Here is a 16,834-nt window from a genome sequence, read left to right as displayed (position 1 = left end):
TTCCTGCACTAACGAGTTCTGTTTATCAGTGCAGTAAGGGATCACAATGCAATTTTTAAATGGTGCCCCGATCTCTAGAACCCACAGCACAGCCTCCAGACCCCCCAACGTCCCAACTTAGGAATGAGGGTGTTCTCGAGACCCCCCGCACCTCACCTCATAACAGCACCCCAGACCCGATCCCCAGCACAGGCAAGGTAACAACTGGGTACCTTAGCACAATCAGCCTGGCATTATCAGGATGTCAGGCTGATAGTGCCACAGGTGCCTGCAGCGCCGGCCCTAGGGTTGCTGGCGCCCCGGGCAAGCTGAACTTCAGCGCCCTTCGGGGGGGGGGCGAGGCCGAGGCGGGGGCGGGGCCAAGGCGGGGGGGGCGGGGCCGAGGCGGGGGGGCGGGGCCGAGGCGGGGGGGGGGCCGAGGCGGGAGGCGGGGGGCGGGGCCGGCGGACGGAGGGGGGCGCACAGAGGGGCGGCCGGAGGGGGCCACCCTGGGGGAGGAGGGGCCACCCTGGGGGAGGAGGCGCGGAGGCTGCGGTGAAACACGGCCAGTTTCACGGCAGCCTTTACGACTCTCCGCATTTGCGGAGAATCGCGCCCCTCGTATCTCATGAGGTGTAATTCTCCCAAGACTTTACACCCTTATTGCGTCTCTGGTCTGGCGCGTTGAGGTCAGTAAAGTGTGGCCTTAGTCTTAACTTCTGACTCTAATCTTTCACTTCATATGAACAAAGGAGATAAGAGCAGGAGTAGACCACACAACATGTTGAGCATGCTGTACTGTTCAATACGATCATGGGTGACCATTCTCTTCAACTCCATTTCCCTGCCTACACTCCTGGGGCGAAATTCTCCGACCCCCAGCAGGGTCGGAGAATCGCCTGGGGCCGCCGAAAATCCGGCTCCCGCCATGGCAGAGATTCTCCGCCACCCGGGAAGTGGCGGTGGCGGGAACCTCGCCACTCCGATCGGCGAGGCCCCTACGGTGATTCTCCGGCCCGGATGGGCCGAAGTCCCGTCGCTGGGAGGCCTCTCCCACCGCCGAGGTTTGAACCACCTCTGTAACGGCGGGATCAGCGGCGCGAGCGGGCCCCCGGGGTCCTGGGGGGGGCAGGGGGCGATCGAACCCCGGAGGGTGCCCCCACGGTGGCCAGGCCTGCGATCGGGGCCCCCCGTTCAGACTCCGGGCCAGTGCCCTGGGTGCACTATTTCTCTTCCGCGGCCGCCATGGCGGAAGCGGAAGAGAAACCCACGTCGCACATGCGCCGACCGGCGAAAGCCTTTCGGCCAGCCCCGCTGCCGGGGGCGCCGGTTTTTTGCGCCAGTCTTCTGGTGCCAACCGCTCCGGCGCGGGGCTGGCCCCCAAAGGTGGGGAGAATTCCCCACCTTTGGGGAGGCCCGACTCTTGAGTGGTTGGCGCCACACCCCTACGCCGGGACCATCCGTCACGCCGGGTAGGGGAGAATCCAGCCCCTTATCCTTTAATTCTCTGAGACACCAAATGAATGTTTATCCCAGTCTTAAAACATATTCAATAATGGAACATCCATAACCCTCTGGAGTAGAGAATTCCAAAGGCTCACAGCCGTTCGAGTGAAGTAATTTCTCCTCACCTCAGTCCTAAATGATTGGCCCCTTATGCTGACATTGTGCCCCATCCCCTTCCTACGTCCATGTTTTAGATTCCCCGCTCAGAAGAAACAATGGGCGGAATTCCCCCGCCCCCACGCCGGGTGGGAGAATCGCTGGGGCGCCGCGTGAGTCCCGCTACGCCGCCCCGGCACCCGCACGCGATTCTCCCACCGCCGCTCCCCAAACCAGCGCGCCGAGAATCACGGCTGGCCACTCGGAGAATCACTGCTCGCAGTTTGCAAAAGGGGAGCGTTGCTTCTCCGGTCCAGATGGGTCGAGCGGCCTGCCCAACACGACAGGTTCCCGCCGACTCCGTCCACACCTGGTCGCTGCCGGCAGTGCGGGAAGGCTGGGGGGTGGCCTGTGAGGGGGGAAGGGGGGTTCCTGCACCGGAGGGGGCCTCCGATGGGGTCTGGCCCGCGATCGGTACCCATCGATCGGCGGCCCGGCCTCTCTAAAGGAGGACCTCCTTTCCCCGGCCGCCCCGCAAGATCCATCCGTCATCTTCTTGCGGGGCGGACTCGGGGAGGACGGCAACCGCGCACGTGACGTCATTTACGCGGTGCTGGCCGCGTCATTTACGCAGCGCCGCTTTTTATGCGGCGCCAAGGCCCAGCGTGCGTAAATGACGCAACACCACTCCTAACCCCACTGGGGCAGGAGAATAGGGGGCTGGGAGCAGACTCCGAAACCGGAGTGAAACACGCCAGTTTTCACTCCAGCGTCGGCACTTAGACTCCCATTGGGAGAATTGCGCCCAATCTCTCCGCTTCCATTCACCTTGCACAGTAAGAAGTCTTACACACCAAGTTAAAGTCCAACAGGTTTGTTTTGAATCACTAGCTTTCGGAGCGCAGCTCCTTTCTCAGGTGAATGAAGAGGTATGTTCCAGAAACATATAAAGACAAAGTCAAAGATGCAAGACGATGCTTTGAATGCGAGCATTCACCTTGCATGTACTTAAACAGCTGGTATATGGGAACACTAAACGTTGTTCTTCTATCTTTAATGATTCTTAGTGCGGAATTGTAAACATTGCAAAGAACGCGTCTCAAAGTCAACAACATGGCTTATTTAGCTCTTGGCTGGCTGTGTAGGATATGACATTATTTGGAAAGCACACCCGCTGTAGGCTGAAAATTCATTATTGAAAGATCAAAGACACTTCCTCACGGAGGACAATGCAGGAGAGGCCAATGATATCCAAAACAGCATTGGTCGGACATGTCCATGTGGTGACCTCACACATAACATTAAAAGAGATTTGTCTTCTATCCTCTGCCAGTAAAATATACAAACAAAATGTTCATCCAGTTTGCAAAACTATAAATTGAACATATTGTGTGCTACATCTGTCAGTGTAAACCGTTCTTGACTGACCTCCAGTATCTACAGTCAGTACTTAAAAAAATGCCATTCTGTAATTCAGGACGTGAATATCACATTAAAGAAAAATTAATTGAGTCTAATGATCAAACTGTACAGCTGGCTTATGCATAAAGATGTAAATAAGGCAACGCTCAAAATGCTCAGTGAATGACTTATGGGTTCCAGCTTGAAGTACGTAATGCCTCAGTGCTCTTGACCTTCTTGTGAGCTTCTGTTGATCAACATTTATTTTTCTTTGCTCTGTCAGGGTAAGACGTCTGGTTAATATAAGTTACTTCCTGGAGAACCAGTGGGAAACCCATGTCACGTCCATGGAAGAGGCCCGACACGATTCAAGGCCCCTCAGGCACTCAACTGGTCAGCACCAGGCCTTTCATGCAATCAAGCTACCAGTGGGATTTCAGCTGCTGGCCAATCAGTGGTACCACCAGGGGTGGTGGTTGGTGCCGGCAACACTGCAGGGTCCAGCCGGTGGATCGCCGCTGGACCCCCGGGCAAATGAATAAGGACATGATGGCCGTTGTAGCGAGGGCTCCCCAGAGAGGAGGGGGCTTGAGGTCAAGGCAAGGGGATGGTTTTCAGCACCTCCCCCCCGACCCCCGCAATCCTCATGCCTGGTCCCTCTATCAGGCAATGAATGCCTGTCAGTGAAGGAACTCCCCCACCCCTCAGAAGACCACAGGCAAAAACTGACAGGGTGTGTCGTGTGGCCGTGAGAATTCTAATGAATCCCTGAGCCGCCATTAAATTCCAGTGGGTTCAGGTGTCAAGTGACTCATTAATGAACGAAGCGGGCAGGATTCCTGTATCAGACCCTTCCTGTTCTCAACCTAACTGGAAACAGTTTTCCGACTGTCGGGAATCTATTGAGAGTACAAAGAACAAAAAACAAAGAAAAGTACAGCACAGGAAACTTCGTACCTTCCTCTCCCCCTCTATCAAGCCCACTCTGGTGGGCTCCACTGATTTCAGCCAGTCATCTCTTTGGCAGGAGAGGTTTGAGGATGGATGCGAATGTCTTCCATTTGCGAACCCAACCAATGTATGGGTATATCACAAAGATGCCTGTTTTTCTGGTTTTTACTGTCCTTCAGGGAAATTATCTCTACTTGGTGCCTCTCCATGGTAGGACAGCTGAGATCAATCATTATGGATATAGTTATACCACATATGAGTGTTCACATGCAATCACATGTACCTTGTTGATTAATTATCAGGGCCCAGGAGAGAGTAATGCAGACTGTGCTCATCACCGGGGCTTGGGCCTTTAGTGGGGGGCCCAGACTCATCGATCAAGGAGCCTCTCTGTCATGATGCTCAGTGTCTAAAGCAGCCAATCCAGTGTGGAGACAATCCCAATCGACAGACCACTCCGCTAATGAGTGCTGTTGCTCTGAACAACAAAAATCATTGGCTGTGTAGGATGTGCCAGATTCCCCAGGCCCTCTTTTCTTACCTCATGTCAGGACTCATGAGGACTGCTCTGTCAAGAGTTTTCTTCACTCCAGACCTGGGAGGGGCACAAGAAAAAAGCAAAGCACTAAATTGCCTCCTTCAAAAGCAGAAAATGCAGAACAATCAATGTTCACTCCATTCTCTCTCCACAGATGCTGCCAGGCCTGCTGAGATGGTCCAGCATTTTATGTTTATGTTTTTCCACCATCCACAAGAATTTGCTTTTATATTAAATTGCCTCATTCTCTACCCCTCAAAAACACCCTTCATTACCTCCTCCCGCTCGCCGGGGTGTGGCGCTGTGGCCCTGAGCCCAGCCCTTCCCAACCCCATTGGTCACATCACCCCCCACAGTGTGTGTGCATGCACCACACCGCACCAACCTCCCCAATCCCGAACCCCCATCCGTTGAATCCCTTGATGGTCCCTGAATCACGCACAGCTTTCCTGTGAAATTTGTTTGAAGAGCAATGTACCTGGAGTCTGAGTAAGGAGGCCACTGGTGAGCATGGAACAGATTAACACAGGTGATTGGAACTGAAGCATGGCCCAGAGCGCGCTCTGTGCCTCAGGTGATGTGGATGAATTTCGGGCTATGTATCCCCAGAATCAATTTAGAAAATATGGGGACATCAATATGACAGATGGGCAGGACTGTAAAGTCATGCTGATCGGTAAATCTTCAATTTAATTTCTTTCTTTCTTTTTTTATTCATTTATGGGATGAGGGCGTCGCTGGCTGGGCCAGCATGTATTGCCCATCCCTAGTTGCCCTTCAGAAGATGGTGGTGAGTTGCCTTCTTGAACTGGTGCAGTCCTTGAGGTGTGGGTACACCCGCTGTGCTGTTAGGGAGGGAGTTGCAGGATGTTGCCCCAGCGACAGTGAAGGAATGGCGATATATTTCCAAGGCAGGGTAGTGGGTGACTTGGAGTGGAACCTCCAGGTGGTTGGGTTCCCAGGTATCTGCTACTGTTGTCCTTCTAAATGGTAGTGGTCGTGGGTTTGGAAAGTGCTGTCTCAGGAACCTTGGTGAGTTCCTGCAGTGTATCTTGTAGATGGTATACACGGCTGCCACTGTTCATCGGTAGTGGAGGGTTTGAGTGGTGTTGAAGCTTCACTCATCCAGGCAAGTGGAGGGTATTCCATTACACTCCTGACTAGAGTAAGAAGTCTTACACAACACCAGGTTATAGTCCAACAGGTTTGTTTCGAATCACGAGCTTTCGGAGCACTGCTCCTTCCTCGGGTGAATGAAGAGGTGGGTTCCAGAAACATATATATAGACAAAGTCAAAGATGCAAGACAATACTTTGAATGAGAGTCTTTGGAGGTAATTAAGTCTTTACAGGTCCAGATGGAGCAACTGGAGAGAGGGATAATCACAGGTTAAAGAGGTGTGAATTGTCTCAAGCCAGGAAAATGCATTTTGCTCCCCCACTCACTGCTCCCAGTCCACATCCCTGTAAGCAGATCAGGAGGAATAGCTTGATGCTCAATTCAGAAAACCGGTTAATGGTACCAAGGAGACATGGAAACCGGCCGTAACATCAGAGCTCCCCAGTGCTGAGTTTTGGGGGAGGGGAGTTGTACCCCAAAGATGTGCTGGAAAATCCTTCATGGAACTTCAGAGTTAAGGGTTTGCATGGTAATTGTCCAGAAGTGTGAACTTCCTCGGGGCAATCTAGCACTGTGTTGGGAATCATCGTGAAATGCAGTTTAACTGGAAAAAATCAGATGGTTCCAGCTGTATGACAGAAATAGTTAACCAGAAAAAGTTAGAAGGATTAAAACCTCTTGTAACTTCTGGGTAAGTATTGTAAAGTCAAAGACCAACCCCACTACAGGACTTCTCCCTCACCTCTAACCTCCCCCCACTTCGCCACCCAGGGGACTGCCCCCACCCCTAACTAGCACTACCCCCGCCCTGCAGACTACCCCTGCCCTGCAGAATACTCCCTCACCCTCCAATAATCCCCCCCTCCCGCCGCAGTATTCCCTCCATCTCCTCACCCCTCCAAGGGATTTCCCCCAAACCGATCAGCCCCACCCACAGGTACGGCCCCCGTCCAGATGGATATCCCCTCTGCCCACCCCCGCAGTCCAACTAACCCGCGCCCCTCACATGACCAGTGCTGCCTCCCGATCCCGAGGTCCACCCGCCAAATGTGTTACTCCACCCCCTCGATGTCTGACCACCGCCTGACTTACCTGAGGCACTTACATTCTTCCTAAAGCTCCACTGGAACTTTAACTTACCTGGTTTACAGCAACTAGTGCCGGTGGGGTGACCTCCTTCAATTCGCCTCATCTGCACTTGGACACTGAGCCCCGGGGACATACGGCAGTGCCTGGACCTCACCGGACCTGAGTTAGAAGGTGTGGTGAGACCAACATGGGAGAAATTTTACAGAAGTAACTGTGCATGGACTAGCAATCCAACATCGATTGTCACATTGAGGAAGTAAATGCCCATCATATTTAATTGACACACCGTAAGGGAAGTTGCAGCCACTGAAAACTCTCTATTGAGGGTCGGGGTGGATAGCACAGGATCTGTGGGCCCAGGGTTTACTCGGAAAAACAGAAGTGTGACGTGTACGAGAGGGGGAAAGTGAGAGAGAGTGCGAGTGTCAGAGAGTGTGTCAGAGAACGCGAGAGAGACTGAGTGCGAATCAGAGTGAATGCATGTGAGACTGAGTGCGCATGGGAGAAGATGCGCAAGGGAGAGTGTGTGTGAGTGCGCGTTAGTGTTAGAATTTCCGGATAAAAATCCCAACAATTTACAATTTGTAAGACTGTGAGGGACACCTACTAAACCGTAAGAGTGATGACACTGACCAATAAGTATCTTTCATATTAAAACATAAAATCAATCACATCCGTATCATAGTAATAGCTTTCCAATTAACAATTCTTAAATAAAAGGGAATAAGACTTTAAATTTATCTACACCTGCCACTATATATTCCAACTAAGCAAACCAATACAGTTTGAATGCCACTTATAAACAAAGTTAACCATCAGGGTTACTTGCATCTCTGCGCAGACGTTTGGAGGGAACAACCTGAAATTCCTTCTGTCTGGTCAGACTAAAATCCTATGGCAAACTGCAAACTACAGACAGACCTGGCTTCTCCCATTAATTGCATCATCTGTAACCCAAACATAAGGCATTCTCCAGTCTCCTCCCACTAAAATGTCCCTTGACCTGCTCAGCTAGGATTAAGCACAATCCCTCATAAATTATCTACACCCCAGGGAACCTCCTAAACATAAAAAATATTCCATTCGCCATCTATATATAAACAAGTAAATGATGAAAATCAATGATTGCCTCACTTATACAAACCCTTAATCACAGCTTTGGCCTATACGCATTTGAAGCCGGGTTTTAAATCATATTACTACAGCAAAATATAATATATAAGAATTTCCTACATTCATCACACGAGAGAGTGAGTATGTGTCAGAGAGAGTGCGCACAAGAGAGAGTGAATGAGTGTACGCGAGAGTGAGTGTGCATGAGAGAGAATGAGTGTACTTGAGAGAATGAGTGCATGCAAGAGAGAATGAGTTCGCTCAAGAGGGTGAGTGCGCACGAGAGAGAGTGAGTATGCATGAGAGAGAGTGAAAGTGCACAAGTGAGGATGAGAGAGTGCACGAGAGAGTGAATGCGCACAAGAGTGTGAGTGAGTGCATGTGAGGAACTGAGTGAGTATGCATGAGAGAGAGTGCATGCACAAGAGAGAGTGAGTGTGCGTGAGACAGAGTGAGCAAGTACGCATGAGCGAGTGTGGGAGAGAGAATGTGAGTACACACAAGAAAGAGGGAGTGCGTTGGGAGAGAGTGAGTGCATGCGAGAGAGTGAGGGCTTGCAAGAGAGACTGAGTGAGTGCCCGTGAGAGAGATTGCATGCAAGAGAGAGTAAATGAGTGCTGCGAGAGAGTGAAGTGCGCGCAGGAGAGAGTCAATGCACGAGTGTGAGAGAGTGTGTGCACAAGAGAGACTGAGTGACTGCATGTAAGAGTGAATACGCATGAGAGTGAGTGCACGTGAGAGAGTGAGTTCATGCACTAGAAAGTGAGTGCATGCAAGAGAGACTAAGTAAGTGCCTGTGAGAAAGAGTGAGTGTGCGCAAGAGAGACTAGTGCACACAAGAGTGTGAATGAGTGTGTGTGAGAGAGCGTGTGAGTGTGCTTGAGAGAGTGAGGTGCATGCTAACGAGACTGAGGGTGCGTGAGAGAGAGAGTGAGTGCACGTGAGTGAGTGAGTGCATGTGAGAAAGAGAGTGAGTGCATGTGAGAGCGACTGTATGTGTGCAGGTGACAGAGAGTGAGAGTGCACACGAGTGAGAAAATGCGCAAGAGAGAGAGTGTGTGTGCGCATGAGAGAGTGAGAGAATGCACGTGAGAGACAGTGAATATGCGCAAGAGTGTAAGTGAGTGCGTGCGAGATCAAGTGACTATGCGTGAGAGAGAGTGAGTGAACAAGAGAGAGAGAGTGGGTGCATGCAAGTGAGCGAGTGCACGTGAGATAGAGTATGGGTGAGAGAATGTGAGAACACACAAGAAAGAGTGAGTGCGTGCGAGAAAGAGTGACCATGAGAATAAGTGAGAATAAGTATGAGAGAGGGTGAGTGAATGCGAGAAAGAGTGTAAGTGTGCACATGAGAGTGAGTGAGTACACACGAGAGAGAGTGAGAGAATGCACATGAGTGAGAGTGAGTGTGTGCACATAAGAGAGAGATGTTGGGCTGGATTCTCCCCTACCCGGCGTGACGGAGGGTGCCGGCGTAGGGGAGTGGCGCCAACCACTCAGGGGTTGCACCTCCCCAAAGGTGTGGAATTCTCCCCACCTTTGGGGGCCAGCCCCGCGCCGGAGCAGTTTGCACCAGAAGACTGGCGCAAACACCCGGCGCAGTCGGAAGCGGGGCTGGCCGAAAGGCTTTCGGCGGTCGGCGCATGCGCCGGCAGTGACGTCAGCGGCAGCTGGCCGCTGACGTCACTGCCGGCGCATGCGCGATGCGGGGTTCTCCTCCGCGTCCGCCATGGCGGAGGCCGTGGCGGCGCGGAAGGAGAAAGAGTGCCCCCACGGCACTGCCCCGCGGAGTGAGCGGGGGGCCCCGATCGCGGGCCAGGCCTCCGTGGGGGCACCCCCCCGGGTCCGATCGCCCCCCGCCCCCCCAGGACCCCGGGGGCCTGCTCGCGCCGCTGAGCCCGCCGTTCCAGAGGTGGTTTAAACCTCGGCGGTGGGAGAAGGCCTCCCAGCGGCGAGACTTCGGCCCATCCGGGCCGGAGATTTGAGGTAAGTTTTTAAAAAATGAAATCCCGCCGGCGCCAGCTGTTTTCACAGGCTGCCGGCGGGATTTGCACAACGCCGGTTTATGACCGGCGGGAAAATTCAAAAACCTGCGGGAGCGGAAATAACGCCGCTTCCCGCCTATTCTCCGACCCTGCGTGGGGTCGGAGAATTTCGCCCGCTGTTTGGCACACAAGCAGTCCTGTATTGTAGCTTCACCAGGTTGACATCACAATTGAGAGTGAGAGGGTGCATGCAAGAGAGAGTGAATGTGTGTGAGAGAGTCAGTGCATGCAAGAGAGTGAGTGTACGTGTGAGAGAGCCAATGCACGATCGAGTGAGTGAATGAGTGTGCATGAGATAGTGAGCAAATGCGCGTGAGCAAGTGTGAGCGAGAGTGTGAGAGTACGCACAAGAAAGAGCGAGTTCTTGTGAGAGAGAGTGAGTAGCCGTGTGAATGAGTGGGTGCACAAGAGAGAGTGCACATGAGAGTGAATTTGTGTGTGAGAGTGAGTGAGTGGCATGAGAGAGTGTGTGTGCACAACAGATAGTGAGTGCACACGAGAGTGAGTGAGTGCGTGTGAGAGAGAGAATGCACGTGATAGTGAGTGAGCGCATGTGAGACAGAGTGTGAGTGGAAGCAAGGAAAGTGAATCTGTGCGAGAGAGAGTGGGTGAGTGCGTTTGAGAGAGAGTGAGTGCGTGCAAAAGAGACCGAGGGTGCGAATGAGAGAGAAGTGAGTGCGTGTGAGAGAGAGTGCACGCGAGTGAGAGTGTGCAAGAAAGAGTGTGATTACGAAGAAGAAAGAGCGTGTGCACGCAGTAGGGCGAGTGAGTGCATGCGAGAGAGTAAATGCGTGCACGTCAGAGAGACTGAGAGTGTGCACGAGAGAGGGAGAGAATGCACACGAGAGAGAGTGAGGGTGTGAACAGTGTGTGAGGGCACATGAGACAGTGTGTGAGGGTACACAAGAAAGTGTGTGAGGGTACACAAGACAGTGTGTGAGGGCACATAAGACAGTGTGTGAGGGCACATAAGACAGTGTGTGAGGACACAAGACAGTGTGTGAGGGCACATAAGACAGTGTGTGAGGACACAAGACCGTGTGTGAGGGCACATAAGACCGTGTGTGAGGGCACATAAGACAGTGTGTGAGGACACAAGACAGTGTGTGAGGGCACATGAGACAGTGTGTGAGGGCACACAAGACAGTGTGTGAGGGCACATAAGACAGTGTGTGAGGACACAAGACAGTGTGTGAGGGCACATGAGACAGTGTGTGAGGGCACACAAGACAATGTGTGAGGACACAAGACAGTGTGTGAGGGCACATAAGACAGTGTGTGAGGGCACATAAGACAGTGTGTGAGGGCACATAGAACATAGAACAGTACAGCACAGAACAGGCCCTTCGGCCCTCGATGTTGTGCCGAGCAATGATCACCCTACTTAAACCCACGTAACCTGTATACCCGTAACCCAAGAATCTCCCCATTAACCTTACACTACGGGCAATTTAGCATGGCCAATCCACCTAACCCGCACATCTTTGGATTGTGGGAGGAAACCGGAGCACCCGGAGGAAACCCACGCACACACAGGGAGGACGTGCAGACTCCACACAGACAGTGACCCAGCCGGGAATCGAACCTGGGACCCTGGAGCTGTGAAGCATTGATGCTAACCACCATGCTACCGTGAGGCCCCGTGAGACAGTGTGTGAGGGCACATAAGACAGTGGTTGAGGGCACAAAAGACAATGTGTGAGGGCACACAAGACAGTGGGTGAGGACACATAAGACAGTGTGTGAGGACACAAGACAGTGTGTGAGGGCACAAGACAGTGGGTGAGGGCACAAGACGGTGTGTGAGGGCACAAGACAGTGGGTGAGGACACATAAGACAGTGTGTGAGGACACAAGACAGTGTGTGAGGGCATAAGACAGTGTGTGAGGGCATACAAGATGGTGTGTGAGGGCACATAAGACAGTGTGTGAGGACACAAGACAGTGTGTTAGGGCATACAAGATGGTGTGTGAGGGCACATAAGACAGTGGTTGAGGGCACAAAAGACAATGTGTGAGGGCACAAGACAGTGGGTGAGGGCACAAGACAGTGTGTGAGGGCACAAGACAGTGGGTGAGGGCTTACAAATCAGTGTGAGGATGTATAAGACATGTGAGGGGACGCAAGACAGTATGTGAGAATGCGCAAGACATTGTGTGAGGGTGCGTGAGACAGCATGTGAGGGTGCATAAGACAGTGTGTGAGGGTGCGTGAGGCAGTGTGTGAGGGTGCGTGAGGCAGTGTGAGAGGTGGGGAGAACACTCCAGCAAGAATCACGTTTCCCAATTCTCACAAGATTTTCTGCCCTTGATGCCGATTTTGTGATCCATGAGGGTGGCCTCAAGGTTCTGCACAGTGGGCGCACGAGACAAAGTGTGAGTGTAGGAGAATGAAGTGTGTGAACCCTGAAATTGGTAGTCAGCTGGACATACGCACACATACACGCCTCCCCCACCTTTTTCTCCTCCTCCTCCTTTCTTAAAAACCTGTCGATACAGCAGACCAGGGAAGAAGGAAAGGCAATCCGTTTCCAACCCACATTTTCATATGAATTGTGCCAAGGCCAGCCTGGAATGTATGCCACCAGACGCAAATGCAAGGTCGGTGTTAGTAAAATGAAAGCCCTTGTCTCAGCCTCTGTATCCCACCCTTTCCCTGGTAACAAGGAATTGTGGCCTGGCCTGGCTCTCTCGAGTTCTGCTTCTGAAGCAAAAATTAAAAAGCATTTTATCAATTATCTCTGCTGCTCACTTCATAATAGTCACTGAGATTATTATTTTATTAAATTATCAATTTATTGCTTTGACAATTTGTGCCAAACAAGATCCCAGGCATCTGCTGCTAGGTTCTTTGAAACAAAATGAAATTAGGGGCAGCAGGGTAGCATGGTGGTTAGCATAAATGCTTCACAGCTCCAGGGTCCCAGGTTCGATTCCCGGCTGGGTCACTGTCTGTGTGGAGTCTGCACGTCCTCCCCCTGTGTGCGTGGGTTTCCTCCGGGTGCTCCGGTTTCCTCCCACAGTCCAAAGATGTGCGGGTTAGGTGGATTGGCCATGCTAAATTGCCCGTAGTGTCCTAATAAAAGGTTCAGGGGGGTTGTTGGGTTACGGTATAGGGTGGATACGTGGGTTTGAGTAGGGTGATCATGGCTCAGCACAACATTGAGGACCGAAGGGCCTGTTCTGTGCTGTACTGTTCTATGTTCTATGTTCTAAAATCGCTTATTGTCACAAGTAGGCTTCAAATGAAGTTACTGTGAAAAGCCCCTAGTCGCCACATTCCGACGCCTGTTCGGGGAGGCTGTTACAGGAAGGAGAGACTCACCAGAAGTCCAATTTCAAAGAACAAAGAAAAGTACAGCACAGAAACAAGCCCTTCGGCCCTCCAAGCCTGCGCTGGCCATGCTGCCTGTCGAAACTAAAATCTTCTACACTCCGGGGTCTGTATCCCTCTATTCCCATCCTATTCATGTACTTGTCAAGATGCCCCTTAAACGTCACTATCGTCCCTGCTTCCACCACCTCCTCCGGCAGCGAGTTCCAGGCACCCACTACCCTCTGCGTAACAAACTTGCCTCGTACATCTTCTCTAAACCTTGCCCCTCGCACCTTAAACCTATGTCCCCAATAATTGACCCCTCCAGCCTGGGAAAAAGTCTCTGACTATCCACTCTGTCTGTGCCCATTATTTCTTTTTGAAGGGTTGGCAAAAAGGGGTATTTTTGTTCCAATAGAAATGGGCAGTGTTAGAAATGTCTGCACATCTGGCAGCAACTTAGCAGAGAGAAACCCAGGTCTGTGACTCTTCATTGGATGTTGTGCCGATCGTGGACCTGAAGAATTGACTCTCTTTCTCTCTCCTCAGATGCTGCCTAACCAGCCGAGTATTTCCAGTATTTCTGTTTATATGTTGGACTTCCAGCGCCTGCAGCACTTTGCTCTCCTATTACATGCCCCACGCATGGGTATTTGTTATGTAGCTAGTTCCAGTTTATCAATTAATGTTAACAAAGCCCACTTGAGTGGATAGAAATAGTTCTGGGTAATTGGCTGGTGTTAATTTACTGGAAGTTTTCTCGAATTGTAAATTTGGAATTGAAACTAGAAGTTGTGCGCCAATAGAATTTGTCGGTGTTCATTCAAGATATTCTCATTTGTACTTATGATTGTTGTTTGCAGTGCTTGGGAGTCTTTGGGATGTTGCTGTCCCAGGTATTGCAAGGGGCCAGATTAAAAGAGGCAGACCTGGTTGAATAACATGATTGACCAAGTTGTGCGGAATTGGCTGGCAAAGCAGTGGTTGTAAAGTGCATCATATTTTTGGTGGGCTTTGTAACTCAGTACCAAAATTTGATGATGATACAACATCGGGAGCAGAGCGAACAGACGGAGAGTGCGACGTAATGCAAGAAATATTTGGAAAGCCACGAAAGTGCCAGTTAAGTGGCAAATGAACTTTAACGTGGATAAATATGAGGTGATGTGCTTCAGTGGGGAAAAAGAAACGCCACCTGCATTTGAGAAAATAAGAAACTGAGTGGAGTAGAAGAGCACAGGGATCTGGGGATACAGGTTAATAAATCATTAAATGCAGCATCCCAGTTCAGCAAAGCATTAAAATGCGAACAAAGCATTGGGATTAATTTCTAGTGGTGTAGAATTCAACTATTTTCCTCAACTGGTTCCAATACAGTTTTGCTCAACTGTACAGTACTCTGGTCAGGCTGTACTTGGGGTACACTGCACACAAGTGCAAACAAAAAATTCCGAAGAGATTACAGCCCCCGCGAAAAATTGAATAGGGAGCTGCTTTATTCCTCAGAAAAGAGACTTAGAGCAGACCTCATAGAGGTCATTAAAATGCTGAATGAGGTGGACAGGGGAGAATGTTTCCACTTGTGAGAAAATTCAAAATGAGGAGCCATAAACTCAAGGTAGATAACCAATAAATCTGAGAGGGAAATAAGGAGAAATTCCTATGCTCAGAGTGTGGTTAGATATTGGAACCAGTTGAGGAAAATAGTTTGGATGCTTTCAAAAGGACTCTTGACGAATACATGAGAGAAAGGGGAATCAAAAGTTTAATGAAAGGCCGGGTTATGGTCAATGGAATGAGAGCAGATTCATAGGGTGTATAAAAACCAATATCACTTGGACTAAATGGAATGCTTCTGTGCTGTACATACCATCCATGATCATGTTTCAATAAACCTAAAATAGAGTAAACTTCCCTCGATATGTGACCGTGGCTGAAAATGGGTGGGCAGAGGGTGGGGTGCGCACTGTGTGCGCCTCTTCACATGATTGGAAGAAGCTTAGCTTTCAGATATGAGGGCAATTCAGAAAAAGGACCGCCCTCATCACACACCAAGAAGCTGCACCCTTTAGCTGGACCCTCAAGGTCCCACGGTTTTCAAAGTAACTCAATGTAACCACAGGAAATATCCTTAATGGAAGCTCAGTAACCTCCCCCCTTCCGTGCTCCGTCTATTAGGGATACAGTTGCTAGGAGCACCAGGACAGGTGAATAAGCATAGCAGGGGTTACACAGCAGTAATTCTTAATTATTCCTGTTAAATGTTTTGCACAATTTATATTGTGCAAAATGCAGGACATGATCAGAAATCTGGAAACACAGGTCTGTAATGTAACGCTCCTCCTAATTGATCCAAGCAGTGTTCGTGTTGCTTGCATATGCTGACTGACTGCTTGATGATGTTTCTGGTGGTGACATTGTCTTTTGTGGACTAGCTCTGTGACTGCACCTGACGTACAGATAGGTGTTATTGGAGATGTGTTTGTTTCCCAGTGGTCAGCCTATGTTGTAACAGCTTGATTGGAATAAAGACACAGGACTAAGATGAATGAATGAATGAAGGACGAAGGAACAAAGGAAGTCTGCTGCTAGGACATCAGTAACAGACCCTCACGATGCACAACTTGGGGTCCCACATAAGCTGGATGTGGAAGGAGTGGAATCCATGCGCACTTAGGAAGATTACAGGATGATGATGGAGAGCACATTCTTGGAGTTTAAGACTTTGGGCCTATGGGAAGCCCATGTACTCCCTTGTCATGTGTGGCTTTACTCATTGGAAATATGATCTAAGTGTAGAGAGCCTCGAGGTCTCCCTTACATAACAGTGCACATCAGGCTGGAATGAAACAATTGCAGAAAGAATAAAGGTTTTGGGCCGCAGCATTCTTGACAACCACAGCCAGTTCTATCCCTTGGTGTAAACTCCAGTTGTGGCTGCAGCACGATATATTATGGTTTTGGCTGCTCCTCCCATTTCTCCTAGTTGCTCTTCCTCTCATTGCTCCTACCATGTGATCCAGCTCCAGTATTAACAGCCATTAGTGCCAGAGGACTGCTGGCTTTATATTTGCTGCAATTTGAAGGGTCCCATCAGCACCAGAAGGCTCAATATCCTTGGGTGGTATTCTTTTCTGGAGCTTGTCAGTAGGGTGCTCATAAAATGATACTGGAGACATTCCAATATCACCGCTGTGGCATTCATAAGATCTTGTTATGTTCTTCCCCAACATGCTCAGGAAATGCATATTGATTATCAAGCTAGCGACCAAGCAATATGAACCTTTTATCATGCTCATGTCCCAAACCAGGATAATGTGGCGCGTTAGGTATATTCTAGTGGGATATGGTAAAGGAAGTCAAGTAGGTAAAGCTGGGAGCAACTGAACAACAATGTGAGGTGCTTTCGGCCAATTAGACCTTTTGTAATTCCCTTATTTTGCAATGGTAGGCTAGAGATTGGCTTCTACGGTGCCTTGTGGTGAATTCTCAGTGATTATTAATATTGCAGAGACCAAAAAACATGTCCCGTTCTTGTTCATCCAGAGCAAATAGAATTCTGCAGCATTAACTGTAACATTTGTAATGTTTTAGGACCTGGGTTTTATAGGACTAACTTGATATCTGTTATTTTTTAAATCAATGTCACCATAAAAGCTCCTTTGTTTTGTTCATGTGTTG

General features: G+C 50.2%; 1 protein-coding gene across 2 annotated transcripts in view; it reads left to right on the top strand.

Moving 5' to 3' along the window:
• Nucleotides 1–16,834, top strand: part of LOC119974762 (ALK tyrosine kinase receptor-like) — a 1,320,646-nt gene that overhangs the window by 952,808 nt on the left and 351,004 nt on the right. The gene's annotated exons all lie outside the window — the stretch shown is intronic.

Source organism: Scyliorhinus canicula, chromosome 1, assembly GCF_902713615.1.
Source record: "Scyliorhinus canicula chromosome 1, sScyCan1.1, whole genome shotgun sequence".
Classification (NCBI taxonomy): Eukaryota; Metazoa; Chordata; class Chondrichthyes; order Carcharhiniformes; family Scyliorhinidae; genus Scyliorhinus; species Scyliorhinus canicula.
This window is presented reverse-complemented; position numbering and strand designations above follow the sequence as displayed.